The sequence below is a fragment of the Lagopus muta genome, chromosome Z, assembly GCF_023343835.1.
Source record: "Lagopus muta isolate bLagMut1 chromosome Z, bLagMut1 primary, whole genome shotgun sequence".
Lineage (NCBI taxonomy): Eukaryota > Metazoa > Chordata > Aves > Galliformes > Phasianidae > Lagopus > Lagopus muta.
In genome coordinates, this window is record NC_064472.1 from 37,587,264 (window position 1) to 37,601,747 (window position 14,484).

A 14,484-nucleotide genomic window follows, 5' to 3' on the forward strand; every position below is an offset into this window, starting at 1 on the left:
ACAACAACAACAAAACCATCAAGAAAACAGAATAAAATAAAACAGAAATAACTTCACAGAATGACGTAATCATAGAATATCCTGAGTTGGAAGGGACCCACAAAAATCACCCATCCAGTCTAAGTCATGGCTTCACACAGTACCACCCCAAACCCATACCTTATGTCTGAGAACATTGTCTGAACACTCCTTGAACCCTGTCACGCCATGCCTGCTGCCCTGGGCAGGCTGTTCCATGCACGCTGTGGTGCACAACCTGTCCCAATCCCCATCTGCCCTCCCCTCACACAGCTCCATGCCGCTGTCACACAGAGCAGAGCTCAGCGCTGCCCCTCCGCTCCCTGTGAGGAGCTGCAGCCGCCATCAGGCCTCTCCTCAGCCTGCCCTGCTGTGGGCTGAACGCACCCAGGGACCTCAGCTGCTTCTCTTGCATCCTGCCCTCTACACTCTTCTCTGTAGCCCTCCTTTGGGTGCTTTCTAATGTTTATATTGCTTTCTTCTGTTGTGGCACAGTGCTGGAGGTGAAGCCACACAGTGCAGCACAGAACAGGCAATCCCTATCATTGACTGGCTAGCAGCCTGATGTACCTTTGGCCTTTTTGGCCATGAGGAAACTCTGCTGACTCACATTTAACTTGTCTTTAGCTTGGCATCAACCCTTTCCACGTGACTACTCTCCAGGCTTTTATCCCACAGTCTGTACGACTGTCCCTCCGGGGCTGATCCTTCCCAGGCGCTGAATCTGATGCTTGGTCATGTTAAATTTGTACGGTTGGTGATTGCTCAACCTTTAGTTTGTCAAAATCTCTCTGCAAAGCTTCACTGCTCTGGAGGGAATCAACAGGTCCCCCCTAATTTATTGTCATTCACAAGCTCATTTATTATGCATTCCAGTTCTGCATCAGGATCATTTACAACTGTGAAGAAAACTGATCCTAAAGTGGAGCTCTACCTCAAATTTTGGTGAAGCTGGATCATTTGGGAGTCTGATGAGTTAGAACAACAACAACAAAAAGAAGAGGAAAGAAATAAAAAGAGAACTAAACCCTCCTAAATATTTGTTTTTAATACATTTTTCTGATTTGGAAAATACTTGATTCTTAATTTACTCTTTTCATGGGGAAGAAAGGGAGACAAGAAGCAGAAGGTCTGAGCTTCTTAAATGGAAATTAGCTTAAGTGTGAATGAGCATGGATATTAAAGACTGTTTTATGCTTACGATAATACTTCATGATGTTTGGGAACACGTTGCAAAAAAAAAAATAGAGAGAGGCACATCTTCAAAATTGTCTTCACCACAAGAACATGTTTCACAATGACAACAAATGTTTAAAAAAACTGAATCAGTGACCACTAGAGTCATTTGCGGATTTTATATAGAAGCACTGGGCAGAACAGATCCCCTCTCAAAATGTCATGTTGCCCCAGTGGTAGATCTGCATTTTTTATGTCCAAGAATATCCTGCATAGGCTCTGCTTTCTATTCTATTTTGGAAAGCCTTATTAATATTCAAGCTCCGAGGGAGAAAGTCCTTCCACAGGTACAATAGTATCATGAAGATGATGAAAATAGTAGTTCTAGTGACATACATTTCATGGAGGAGGAAATAAAGGAAATGCCTGAAGTATTTCTTCCTTCTTGCTAATTAACAAGTTTTAAGATCATTCTCTTACATTTCTTGTGCTTATTCTCACACTAACAAATAACAAACAAGCAAACAACAACAAAACAAACAACAGCAACAACAAAAGATAGACTGCGGTGGTAATTACTGATTTCTAATGGAAACAAGAATTTATAATATTACTGACATCAATAATATGCTCCATGTTTACAAAGGCAGTGCCTGCATTTGTTATAGTACTGTCAGTTATACAAGGCAACCACTTCTTCATTTAGCAGTCTGCATCCTGCTTTTAAAAAGCAGCCCTAATAATCATTCGTGTCTGCCCCTGCAAAGAGACCCTCCTCAGTGCACACTACTTGTCTGCAACCACATGTTGTCTTAGTACAAGAAGTATTTGCACAACAGTGAGGGAAAAGTTAGCCATAATCTCCACTTTCCATTTAGGGCTGCATTAAAACAATTGTACATGTGGTCCCAGATTTTACTCAGTGGTGCAAAACCTAGTGTGTTAATATTGCTTATGTTGGATTTGATGACATGGGAAATGCCAAACACAGGGCTACAAATGAAGAGAATATGTAGTAGTTGGGCTCAATCTTTGATTCTAGTCTGTTACAGCCACACCTAGAAGTTTGTGCATTCTAACTGGGATATCAGCCTTATTCCATTCACAGAATCACAGAATCACAGAATTGTAGGGGTTGGAAGGGACCTCCACAGATCATCAAGTCCACCCCACCCCCTGCCAAAGCAGGTTCCCTACACCAGGTCGCACAGGTAGGCGTCCAGGTGAGACTTGAGTATCCCCAGAGAAGGAGACTCCACAACACCCTGGGCAGCCTGTTCCAGTGCTCCATCACCCTCACTGTAAAGAAGTTCTTGCCCACATTTGTGTGGAACTTCCTATGCTGCAGCTTGTGTCCGTTTCCCCTTGTCCTGTCTCCACGTACCACTGAAAAGAGACTGGCCTCACCACTATGGCCCCCACACCTCAGATATTTATGAACCTGGATTAGATCCTCTCTCAGTCTTCTTTTCTCAAGGCTAAATAGACCCAGTTCACTCAGCCTTTCTTCGTAGGGGAGATGCTCCAGGCCCTTCATCATCTTTGTGGCCCTCTGCTGGACTCTTTCCAAGAGATCCCTGTCTTTTTTATACTGGGGAGCCCAGAATAGGACACAGTACTCCAGATGAGGCCTTACCAGCACAGCCTTCAGGCGTGTCAGCCAATCCTCGCAGCTTCGTATCATCAGCAAAGTTGCTGAGGGTGGATATCATTCATGTTCACCTCCACTTTTCAGTCCTGAGTTCATGTCTGTTTTGTTTCTCTTCCTAGCCGTATCATGTGCCCACCAAGTCAAAGATAATTCACCATTATGTTGCCATTCCTGAGAAACTTCAGTCCTAGTAGCCCAATCCAGCTGACAGTTCCTCTTGATCTGATAGATGTCTCAACCAGTCCTGGAACTGGGACAAGAGAAGGCTCCAAAAGTACTGGGTACTGGGGCCTATAGGTAAGCACATGTACAAGTCTAGGGGGGGCCCTTTCCCTCCACGCCTGACACCCCACTGGCAGGTCAGACGCTGGATCCAGGACTGGCAGTCTCTCTCCATTCCTCCCCCTTTCCCTCTTTCCTCCTAAAGTTGCTATGGCAAGATTTCCAAAAGTTAAGTAACTCTAGGCTTGCTTTGATTCCCCATAAAACTGCCCAGCTTGGGCAGTTATACAGGTGGGATGACCAAAGCCTACAGGATAGCTGTGCTATTTAAATTTCCCACTAAAGTACATGTTTATGTTTGGACCACGTTGCTCAAAGTGCACGATAAGTGATCATCAGATGCATCCATCTCACAGCATGATGCGGAAGGCTACATATGCATGCACATGTAACTAATTAAGCGAATGCCTCTCAGTGTATAACCCTTCTGGAACTGACAATTGTTATCTGATGTTGTATCGTGTAAAGCGTTTCACCACTGTGCTCCTTGAACACTTATACTAATATGTATCATCATCTACCTTCGAGAAACTGCAATGTGCAGCATGTGTAAGACAGTTGGTATGTGCAGGAATAAAGCTGCTGTGAGACTGGACAGTGGGACTACACTGACATCGAGCTGGCATTATGCAGTAGGAGACCATGCCCTGTAAGTCTGTTTTAAAATGACATTCTTTATTTCTCCTCTCAGTGCTGGTGACTGCTGTTGGCCAATTCGTGCCTATGACAGTTTGCTTGCCTTCCAGGAGAAGGTATTTTACTATGTCTCTTCTTCCTGGACAGGTAGGAAATTGAGTCCCCAACCTTGAAGGACGTGGAGATGCGGTCTTTAGGGACACAGTTCAGTGGTAGATTTGGAAGTGCTAGGTTAGAGTTTGGACTTGATGATCTTGGAGGTCTTTGCCAATCGGGATGAGTCTGTGATGTCACCGAGCAACAGGCTGTGACGTCGCCGGGTGACGGATTGTGACAGCCTTGCCCTCACTGCTCATAGTGGGGTGCTGGCCGCGCCTGGCTCAGTCTGGCTCGTTCCTGGACCGTGCTGAGCAGCTCTGCGAGGCTTGGAGGTCGAGCAAGGTTTTGGCTGTGCTGTGCTGGGTCGTGCCTGGGGCTGCTCGCAGCATCTCAGTGCCTGACCCCGCAGCATCGCGTCTGTTTCCCCGGCCCTGCCTCGTGCAGGCAGCCGGGCCCCTACGGAGCGCACCCGCAGCAGCGGAGGTGAGTGGTGCGGGGACACCTGGGTCCCTCAGGGCAGCCGTGGGGAGCCTGGCCCTGTGCCAGCGGGGAGCACGAGAAGGCCCAGTCGTGGCCTTGGGAGGGCTTTGTGCAGAGGACTCGCACACCCTGGCACGGCGAGTGACTGTGACCTTCCTTCCTCTTGCAGGGCAGACAGCACCTCTGCGGCTGCGTTGAGGGAGAACAGCTGGTCATCCTCGGTTCTCCCAGCCCCTGCAGCGAGAAGACCATGGCTGCAGAAGAGGCATGGACGTGTCCTGTGTGCCGCGACGTGCGGCGGGACACGGCCTGTGTGATTCCGTGCAATCACACTTTCTGCCTTGGCTGCATCCAGCGGTGGGCGAGGCTGAGGGACAGCTGCCCGCTCTGCCGCTCGGCCATGCAGACCATCCGGGTCTCTGTGCGGGGAGACAATCAGTTCGTGGACTGCATCGTCTCCCCGCCCGCACTGCCGGTGCCCGCCGGCTTCGGCGCCACCGCTGCCACTGACCCTGACGGCGAGGAGGAACTTCTGCCACCCCTTCCACCGCCGTCCCCTGAGCCCACGGCCGAGGAGCAGGAGCGAGTGGGCGGCCTCCTGCCGGAGCAGTGGGCGGCACTTTTCAGGGACCGAAGAGACATCCTGGACCCGGTGCTGCCCTGGCTGGAGGAAGAATTGCGCCGCAACGGGGAGCTGCGTTGGTGGAAAATCAACTGGCTCAAAGGCATGATCCTGGCATTCCTGTGCCAGGTGGGGCCGGACCGGGACGTCCTGGTGGAGTGCACAGAGCACGCCCTGGGACCCAGCTCCGCGCCGCTCATCGACGGCCTCATCACCGCTATCGAGAGCCGGTGCGGCCAGGGGGCCCGCAGGCTGCTGGGCGTCGAAGATGCCAGCGCTGCCCAGGAGCAGCAGGACGGCCCCGCGGCCCCGTCCGGTCCCGCCGCCTCCCCGCAAGATGCCATCGATCGCAGCGCCGTGCCCTCCGGCAGCTCCGCGGGTCCCGACGCAGAGGAGCTCCCCGGCACGTCCAGCGGGGCCCTCGGCACAGGTCCTGGCGAGGAGCCGGGCCCCGAAGAAGCCGGTCCCTCTGGTCAGCGCCGCAGCCGCGGCCCCTCCGCTCACGGCCGGCGCAGGAAGCGCTCGGCTGGGGGGTCCCGGCGCCCCACGAAGAGGAGGGCCGGCAGCGCCCAGCGCGCTCCTCCGCCCTGCAAGAGGCGGCGCCCCCGTCGCCACTAGCGGGGCTTACGCGTTTCCAATAAATATTAGAACACAGAAGCACGCGCTGTTCCCAGTGTCTGTCCTTTCCGAGGTTCATCCTTCACACACACACCCTACGCACACCGTGCTGTACGAGAGGCGGTGCTCTCTGCACCCGCTGTGGCTGTGCACCCATAAATCCTTCTCCTGGGCCTTTTGTGCGGTTTGTGAGCTACAAATCACGTCACGATGGCACACGCTCATGGATAGACTGCAATATCACAGAATCGCAGAACTGTAGGGGTTGGAAGGGACCTCTAGAGATCATCGAGACCAACCCCCCTGCCAAAGCAGGTTCCCTACACCAGGTCACACAGGTAGGCATCCAGGTGAGACTTGAGTATCTCCAGAGAAGGAGACTCCACAACCCCCCTGGGCAGCCTGTTCCAGTGCTCCGTCACCCTCACCGTAAAGAAGTTCTTGCCCACATTTGTGTGGAACTTCCTATGCTGCAGCTTGTGTCCGTGTCCCCTTGTCCTGTCTCCACATACCACTGAAAAGAGACTGGCCTCACCACTGTGGCCCCCACACCTCAGATATTTATGAACCTGGATTAGATCCTCTCTCAGTCTTCTTTTCTCAAGGCTAAATAGACCCAGTTCACTCAGCCTTTCTTCGTAGGGGAGATGCTCCAGGCCCTTCATCATCTTTGTGGCCCTCTGCTGGACTCTTTCCAAGAGATCCCTGTCTTTTTTGTACTGGGGAGCCCAGAATAGGACACAGTACTCCAGATGAGGCCTTACCAGCACAGCCTTCAGGCGTGTCAGCCAATCCTCACAGCTTCATATCATCAGCAAAGTTGCTGAGGGTGGATATCATTCATGTTCACCTCCACTTTTCAGTCCTGAGTTCATGTCTGTTTTGTTTCTCTTCCTAGCCATTTCATGTGCCCACCAAGTCAAAGATAATTCACCATTATGTTGCCATTCCTGAGAAACTTCAGTCCTAGTAGCCCAATCCAGCTGACAGTTCCTCTTGATCTGATAGATGTCTCAACCAGTCCTGGAACTGGGACAAGAGAAGGCTCCAAAAGTACTGGGTACTGGGGCCTATAGGTAAGCACATGTACAAGTCTAGGGGGGGCCCTTTCCCTCCACGCCTGACACCCCACTGGCAGGTCAGATGCTGGATCCAGGACTGGCAGTCTCTCTCCATTCCTCCCCCTTTCCCTCTTTCCTCCTAAAGTTGCTATGGCAAGATTTCCAAAAGTTAAGTAACTCTAGGCTTGCTTTGATTCCCCATAAAACTGCCCAGCTTGGGCAGTTATACAGGTGGGATGACCAAAGCCTACAGGATAGCTGTGCTATTTAAATTTCCCACTAAAGTACATGTTTATGTTTGGACCACGTTGCTCAAAGTGCACGATAAGTGATCATCAGATGCATCCATCTCACAGCATGATGCGGAAGGCTACATATGCATGCACATGTAACTAATTAAGCGAATGCCTCTCAGTGTATAACCCTTCTGGAACTGACAATTGTTATCTGATGTTGTATCGTGTAAAGCGTTTCACCACTGTGCTCCTTGAACACTTATACTAATATGTATCATCATCTACCTTCGAGAAACTGCAATGTGCAGCATGTGTAAGACAGTTGGTATGTGCAGGAATAAAGCTGCTGTGAGACTGGACAGTGGGACTACACTGACATCGAGCTGGCATTATGCAGTAGGAGACCATGCCCTGTAAGTCTGTTTTAAAATGACATTCTTTATTTCTCCTCTCAGTGCTGGTGACTGCTGTTGGCCAATTCGTGCCTATGACAGTTTGCTTGCCTTCCAGGAGAAGGTATTTTACTATGTCTCTTCTTCCTGGACAGGTAGGAAATTGAGTCCCCAACCTTGAAGGACGTGGAGATGCGGTCTTTAGGGACACAGTTCAGTGGTAGATTTGGAAGTGCTAGGTTAGAGTTTGGACTTGATGATCTTGGAGGTCTTTGCCAATCGGGATGAGTCTGTGATGTCACCGAGCAACAGGCTGTGACGTCGCCGGGTGACGGATTGTGACAGCCTTGCCCTCACTGCTCATAGTGGGGTGCTGGCCGCGCCTGGCTCAGTCTGGCTCGTTCCTGGACCGTGCTGAGCAGCTCTGCGAGGCTTGGAGGTCGAGCAAGGTTTTGGCTGTGCTGTGCTGGGTCGTGCCTGGGGCTGCTCGCAGCATCTCAGTGCCTGACCCCGCAGCATCGCGTCTGTTTCCCCGGCCCTGCCTCGTGCAGGCAGCCGGGCCCCTACGGAGCGCACCCGCAGCAGCGGAGGTGAGTGGTGCGGGGACACCTGGGTCCCTCAGGGCAGCCGTGGGGAGCCTGGCCCTGTGCCAGCGGGGAGCACGAGAAGGCCCAGTCGTGGCCTTGGGAGGGCTTTGTGCAGAGGACTCGCACACCCTGGCACGGCGAGTGACTGTGACCTTCCTTCCTCTTGCAGGGCAGACAGCACCTCTGCGGCTGCGTTGAGGGAGAACAGCTGGTCATCCTCGGTTCTCCCAGCCCCTGCAGCGAGAAGACCATGGCTGCAGAAGAGGCATGGACGTGTCCTGTGTGCCGCGACGTGCGGCGGGACACGGCCTGTGTGATTCCGTGCAATCACACTTTCTGCCTTGGCTGCATCCAGCGGTGGGCGAGGCTGAGGGACAGCTGCCCGCTCTGCCGCTCGGCCATGCAGACCATCCGGGTCTCTGTGCGGGGAGACAATCAGTTCGTGGACTGCATCGTCTCCCCGCCCGCACTGCCGGTGCCCGCCGGCTTCGGCGCCACCGCTGCCACTGACCCTGACGGCGAGGAGGAACTTCTGCCACCCCTTCCACCGCCGTCCCCTGAGCCCACGGCCGAGGAGCAGGAGCGAGTGGGCGGCCTCCTGCCGGAGCAGTGGGCGGCACTTTTCAGGGACCAAAGAGACATCCTGGACCCGGTGCTGCCCTGGCTGGAGGAAGAATTGCGCCGCAACGGGGAGCTGCGTTGGTGGAAAATCAACTGGCTCAAAGGCATGATCCTGGCATTCCTGTGCCAGGTGGGGCCGGACCGGGACGTCCTGGTGGAGTGCACAGAGCACGCCCTGGGACCCAGCTCCGCACCGCTCATCGACGGCCTCATCACCGCTATCGAGAGCCGGTGCGGCCAGGGGGCCCGCAGGCTTCTGGGCGTCGAAGATCCCAGCGCTGCCCAGGAGCAGCAGGACGGCCCCGCGGCCCCGTCCGGTCCCGCCGCCTCCCCGCAAGATGCCATCGATCGCAGCGCCGTGCCCTCCGGCAGCTCCGCGGGTCCCGACGCAGAGGAGCTCCCCGGCACGTCCAGCGGGGCCCTCGGCACAGGTCCCGGCGAGGAGCCGGGCCCCGAAGAAGCCGGTCCCTCTGGTCAGCGCCGCAGCCGCGGCCCCTCCGCTCACGGCCGGCGCAGGAAGCGCTCGGCTGGGGGGTCCCGGCGCCCCACGAAGAGGAGGGCCGGCAGCGCCCAGCGCGCTCCTCCGCCCTGCAAGAGGCGGCACCCCCGTCGCCACTAGCGGGGCTTACGCGTTTCCAATAAAAGATTAGAACACAGAAGCACGCGCTGTTCCCAGTGTCTCCTTTCCGAGGTTCATCCTTCACACACACACCCTACGCACACCGTGCTGTACGAGAGGCGGTGCTCTCTGCACCCGCTGTGGCTGTGCACCCATAAATCCTTCTCCTGGGCCTTTTGTGCGGTTTGTGAGCTACAAATCACGTCACGATGGCACACGCTCATGGATAGACTGCAATATCACAGAATCGCAGAACTGTAGGGGTTGGAAGGGACCTCTAGAGATCATCGAGACCAACCCCCCTGCCAAAGCAGGTTCCCTACACCAGGTCACACAGGTAGGCATCCAGGTGAGACTTGAGTATCTCCAGAGAAGGAGACTCCACAACCCCCCTGGGCAGCCTGTTCCAGTGCTCCGTCACCCTCACCGTAAAGAAGTTCTTGCCCACATTTGTGTGGAACTTCCTATGCTGCAGCTTGTGTCCGTTTCCCCTTGTCCTGTCTCCACATACCACTGAAAAGAGACTGGCCTCACCACTATGGCCCCTACATCTCAGATATTTATAAACCTGGATTAGATCTTCTCTCAGTCTTCTTTTCTCAAGGCTAAACAGACCCAGTTCACTCAGCCTTTCTTCATAGGAGAGATGCTCCAGGCTCTTCACCATCTTTGTGGCCCTCCGCTGGACTCTTTCCAAGAGATCCCTGTCTTTTTAGTACTGGGGAGCCCAGAACTGGACACAATACTCCAGATGAGGCCTCACCAGGGCAGAGTAGAGGGGGAGGATCACCTCCCTCGACCTGCTGGCCATGCTCTTTTTAATGCACCCCGGAATGCCACTGGCCTTTTTGGCCACGAGGGCACACTGCTGCTTCATGGCCAACCTGTCATCCACCAGGACGCCCAGGTCCCTGTCTGCACAGCTCCCCTCCAGCAGCTCATCCCCCAACCTGCATTGGTGCATGCAATTATTCCTCCCTAGGTGTAAGACTCCACACTTGCTTTTGTTGAACCTCATCCGGTTTCTCACTGCCCAGCTCTCCAGCCTGTCCAGGTCTCGCTGAACGGCAGCACAGCCTTCAGGCGTGTCAGCCAATCCTCACAGCTTCATATCATCAGCAAACTTGCTGAGGGTGGCTTCTATTCCCTCCGCAAGGTCATTGATGAAGATTATGAACTGTTGAAGATGTTGATGATTCCCTTTTGCATCACCACTTTGTGTTTCATGATTCCCTTCAGCATGGACCTTTGCTTTGACTTCCACACCGCATGTAATCTGCTTGTGTCCAGCAGGTTCCCTGATGGACAATGGGAACTGGCTGTTGGAAGCAATATGAGAAGCTAATTCATATGAAACCATGGTGTTTTCACACCAATAGATGGCTAAGCTCTATCACACTGCTGTGTCATTCCCTCTCAGGAAAGCATGATGGAGAGGAGAAAAAATGTTGGAAAAAATTGTGTGGTGAGAAGGACAATTTAATTAATGGAAAATGAGAAAAGAACAAAAGAAAATAAAACAAAACAAGCAAGAAAAAGAAAAAAAAAAAAGAGCGAAAAAACAGTTATTCTCTGCTTCCATCAATAAGCAACAGCTAGCCACATCTTGTGTGCTTGTGTAGGGAGATTTAATATGCATAGTGATCACTCCGGTCAGGTGTTTTAACAACAGTGTGCCCCCTTGTCCTTCCTCTTTCTCAGATTCTGCTGCTGAGTGTGACACCATACAGTATGCAATGTCTCTTTGGTTGAGTTAGTTTAGATACCCAGACAACATGCCCTGTAGCCTTCCTGCCCGCTCTCAGCCTACTGATTTTTGGCAGGGCTTGCAGGGAATCTTGATGCTGTGAAGCCCTGGTCAGCAATAGAAAAAACACTCGCTATATCAATAGTGTTCTAGCTACAAGAACATAGCACAACACTTCATGGGCTGCTGTGGAGAAAGTGAATATCCCAGTCAGATCCTGTACAGCCATGTGTGAAATCTGACAGACCTGCTCTCCAAGCTGCTGCTACATCATTTTCTCACCTGAGTAGAAATACCTTATTTTAAATCCTGAAATTGATGACGTTTGTTAATAAATTAATTACAGTATGGATGCACTGTGTGCTTCTCCTTCAGATCTCCCAGTTAAGCTGCATCCATTAGAAATGAAAATAGTGACTGTTTTGCTCTTTGGCAGTTAAAATGATTTCTTCCCCACCTCATGAATAATAATAATTGTCGTCAGCATCCTAATCAGTATAGTTGCAGAAGATTTTGTATTCTGTTTACTATCAAGAGGGCACCCCAACCTGCAAATGCTTGAAACAGGCCTGCTAGATTGTGTGGAGATGTTCTAACCAACTTTTCCACATTGTTAACATCACCACCTGCAGCCTTGGATTGCTTATTTTGGCCTCATGTAACGTGCTTTGGCAAAAAAAGTACTAGCAAGAAGGGCATCAGTAAAGGCCATCAGAAAATTGGCAAACTTGTATTTGGCAACTAGAATACAGTAAATTGGAAAAGATATTTTGAGATGATGCAGTGATCTACTTTTGGGTGGTGGAAAAGAGCATCATGCTTTGAATATAAATCTTTCACTTTCTTCTTAAATAGAAGAGAAGAACTTGTCTGTTTAATGTTTTGATTGGCATTTTCTAATATCAGACAACTGACTTGCACACTCATTTCTAGAGGTAAGAAATAAATAGTAGAAGGAAGTCACACAAGAGTATTCAAACTGTTTTGTCTTACTCTACAGTATAGTAGCACGTAGTAAGTACATAAAGAAATAAACAAAATGAGTAAATGCACATTGTCTTCTTGCAATGCGTAAACAAGCCATGGAAGAGAACCTATGCAAAGGCCTGTTTTGAAGATCTTTCTGGCCTTTATGCTAAATATTTAATACAGTTTTACTGTTTATAGTAGATCTGTCAACTAAAATTTTAGTTTCCAGATCTGCTGCCTATTGGACGAACTTGGTACCAAATAACTCAGAAGTTACATATACTTTGACAAATTTTTGAGGAGCAGCTGGAGAATAATGCTTACCAACTACGAAGTGTAACTCTGCTTTTGCTAGCCTTCATTTCACTTCAAAAATCAACCATCAATCAATCAGTCAAACAAATAAACTGAGGGCAGTGCTTATGGAGAAAGCCCAAATGTATCTTCAAGGGATTGTTTCTGTCACCATATCTAGTTTCCTTTCATCCTGTTTATTTCCGCTAAAACTTCACAACACAACATTGAGGTTCACAGTTCATTGCCTCGCTCAATTCAGTGAGAGCCCTCAGTAGTGTGAGTTTTGTCTAATTTAGTTCAGTGTAAATGAGATCATTTTATTTGGCACCTCCCATTCACTCTCATTTCAACCAGATGGAAAGTACACAAGCTTGAAATAGGAATCTCAAGAAAGCTCTGTAGCTCTTTCAAAACAGTGCAACATTCTTGTAGTTTGACCTTTTTGTGAAGGAATTTAATCAACCACTCTATCTGCTTTTGTTTTAGCTTTCTTGTAGGCTTGTGCCAAGTGCATGGATTAGTGAATTAATAGACTAAAGGCAAGCAAAAGCCAACTGTTTACCTAAGCACTTAAAAATTCTGTGAAGGTAGTATCAAATTGTTTATGTCAGTTGGGTAATTTTTCAATAAATCTCAAGACTACATTAAATGAAGTCAATTTCACAATAGAACTGAAGGCTCTTCCATCTCAGTCCTTAGAATATTTCTAAACTAGACAGTTACATAAAGATCATCCTTCGTTTTATCGGCAAGTACACATGCTAGATGTATTTGTATCTGACATCTTCATCATTTGCATTTTGTGATAAAATCATAAAATATGTCAGATTTTGTAGCACATTCACAGCATCTTCACTCTCCTAAGAATGACATCTCTATTTTTCCTTTCTCCTCAGAGAAATGAAACACCAGGAATTCTTACCTATGTGGGCTAGATGTCCAGGTATTTGTTTGCCAGGTATGTGGATTATATTCTAAATTAGAAAGAAATCTAACTGATATATTTTCAGAAATTCAAATACTAAGGTAATAATTTCCTGTATTTTAGTTGGCATTGCCTACATACAGATATTCAATCAGTTTTCAGTCCTGAATGAATTTTTTAGTAATCATGTTTAACTTAAAAAAAAAAATTAAAAATTCTTTGATGTAACCCAGCTTCATCATCAGAGACTTGTTAGGTTCAGCATTAATTAATGTGATCAACATCTATCACTTTATTTTATGCCTTTTCAGAAGCAGATGTGCAATGCAATGTTGTGCTGTGACAGGACAGAGGTGTTTTTTTTGTTTTTTTTGTTTTTTTTTTTTTTGTTTTTTTTTGGCTTTGCTTTGAGTTTTTTTTTCGGTGTGTTTCTAGGAGAGAAGAGAAACGGGATGAAAAATGTGTGAATATGTCTTTGTTGTGTCACTTTGCATCATGACGGCTTGTTGTTTATTTGAGTACATGTTTTTAGCATCACACTTGATTATGATATTTATTTTCTGTAACTTAGACAATGTGGGGATGAACATGCTATGTCTGACTACTGGATGAAATCTTGGCAAATTAAAACCAGGTCCACATATTTCCCGTGCTGGCTTAAAGTGTTCTGGTGAACACCGACCTACTTAATAGACAGATGCCAAATAGCTGATCAAAATACTCCAAGAGTAAACAGAATGTCAGATATATGGATTAAATAAAAATATGTTTCAGCATGAAAGCCTTTGAACAGGACAATGTAGGCTTTCTGAGAATGCATTACAAATTGCTTTTCTTCATGGTGGCAATACTCCTACTTCCTAGCAGAGCTACAGAGATGAGTTTTAGGAACGTGTCAGAAAGCTAGGACACAAAACCATACCAAAGTATTTGTTTATGATATTACTCATTAATAAATTGTTATAACATGATGCAAACCCCAAAATTTTCCTTGGAAAACAGGCTTGTTTGCTTCTTTTCATGTTTGTTCATATATTTTAACAGACTTCTTGCTGTTGCAGATTTCTTTCACTATTTCAAGAGGTAGTCTACAGTACTAAGGTCTTCCTTGCATTAAAAAGGCATGGCATTCTTCATATGTTTTGTTCTTCTGAGGGCTAAAAGTCCTTTAAGAGAAAAGTGCTTATGTGAGGTCTTGCCAGAGAATTCAGGCCAAGCTTTCTTTCTCACAAGATTCATACTTGTAACTCATTATCAAGAGTAAACAATTCCTACCTTTTGTTTTCTAAAATACTTATCTACTACTGCCAGTGAACTCTACACAATAGGACTGGACTTAGGAAAATAAAGAACCGAAAGTGTTCAGAAATCTGCCAGGAATTTTGTTCTGCAGGAAGGATGAATGGAACAGGTGAAAATGAATGAAAAAAAAAAAATTGTTTATTTTC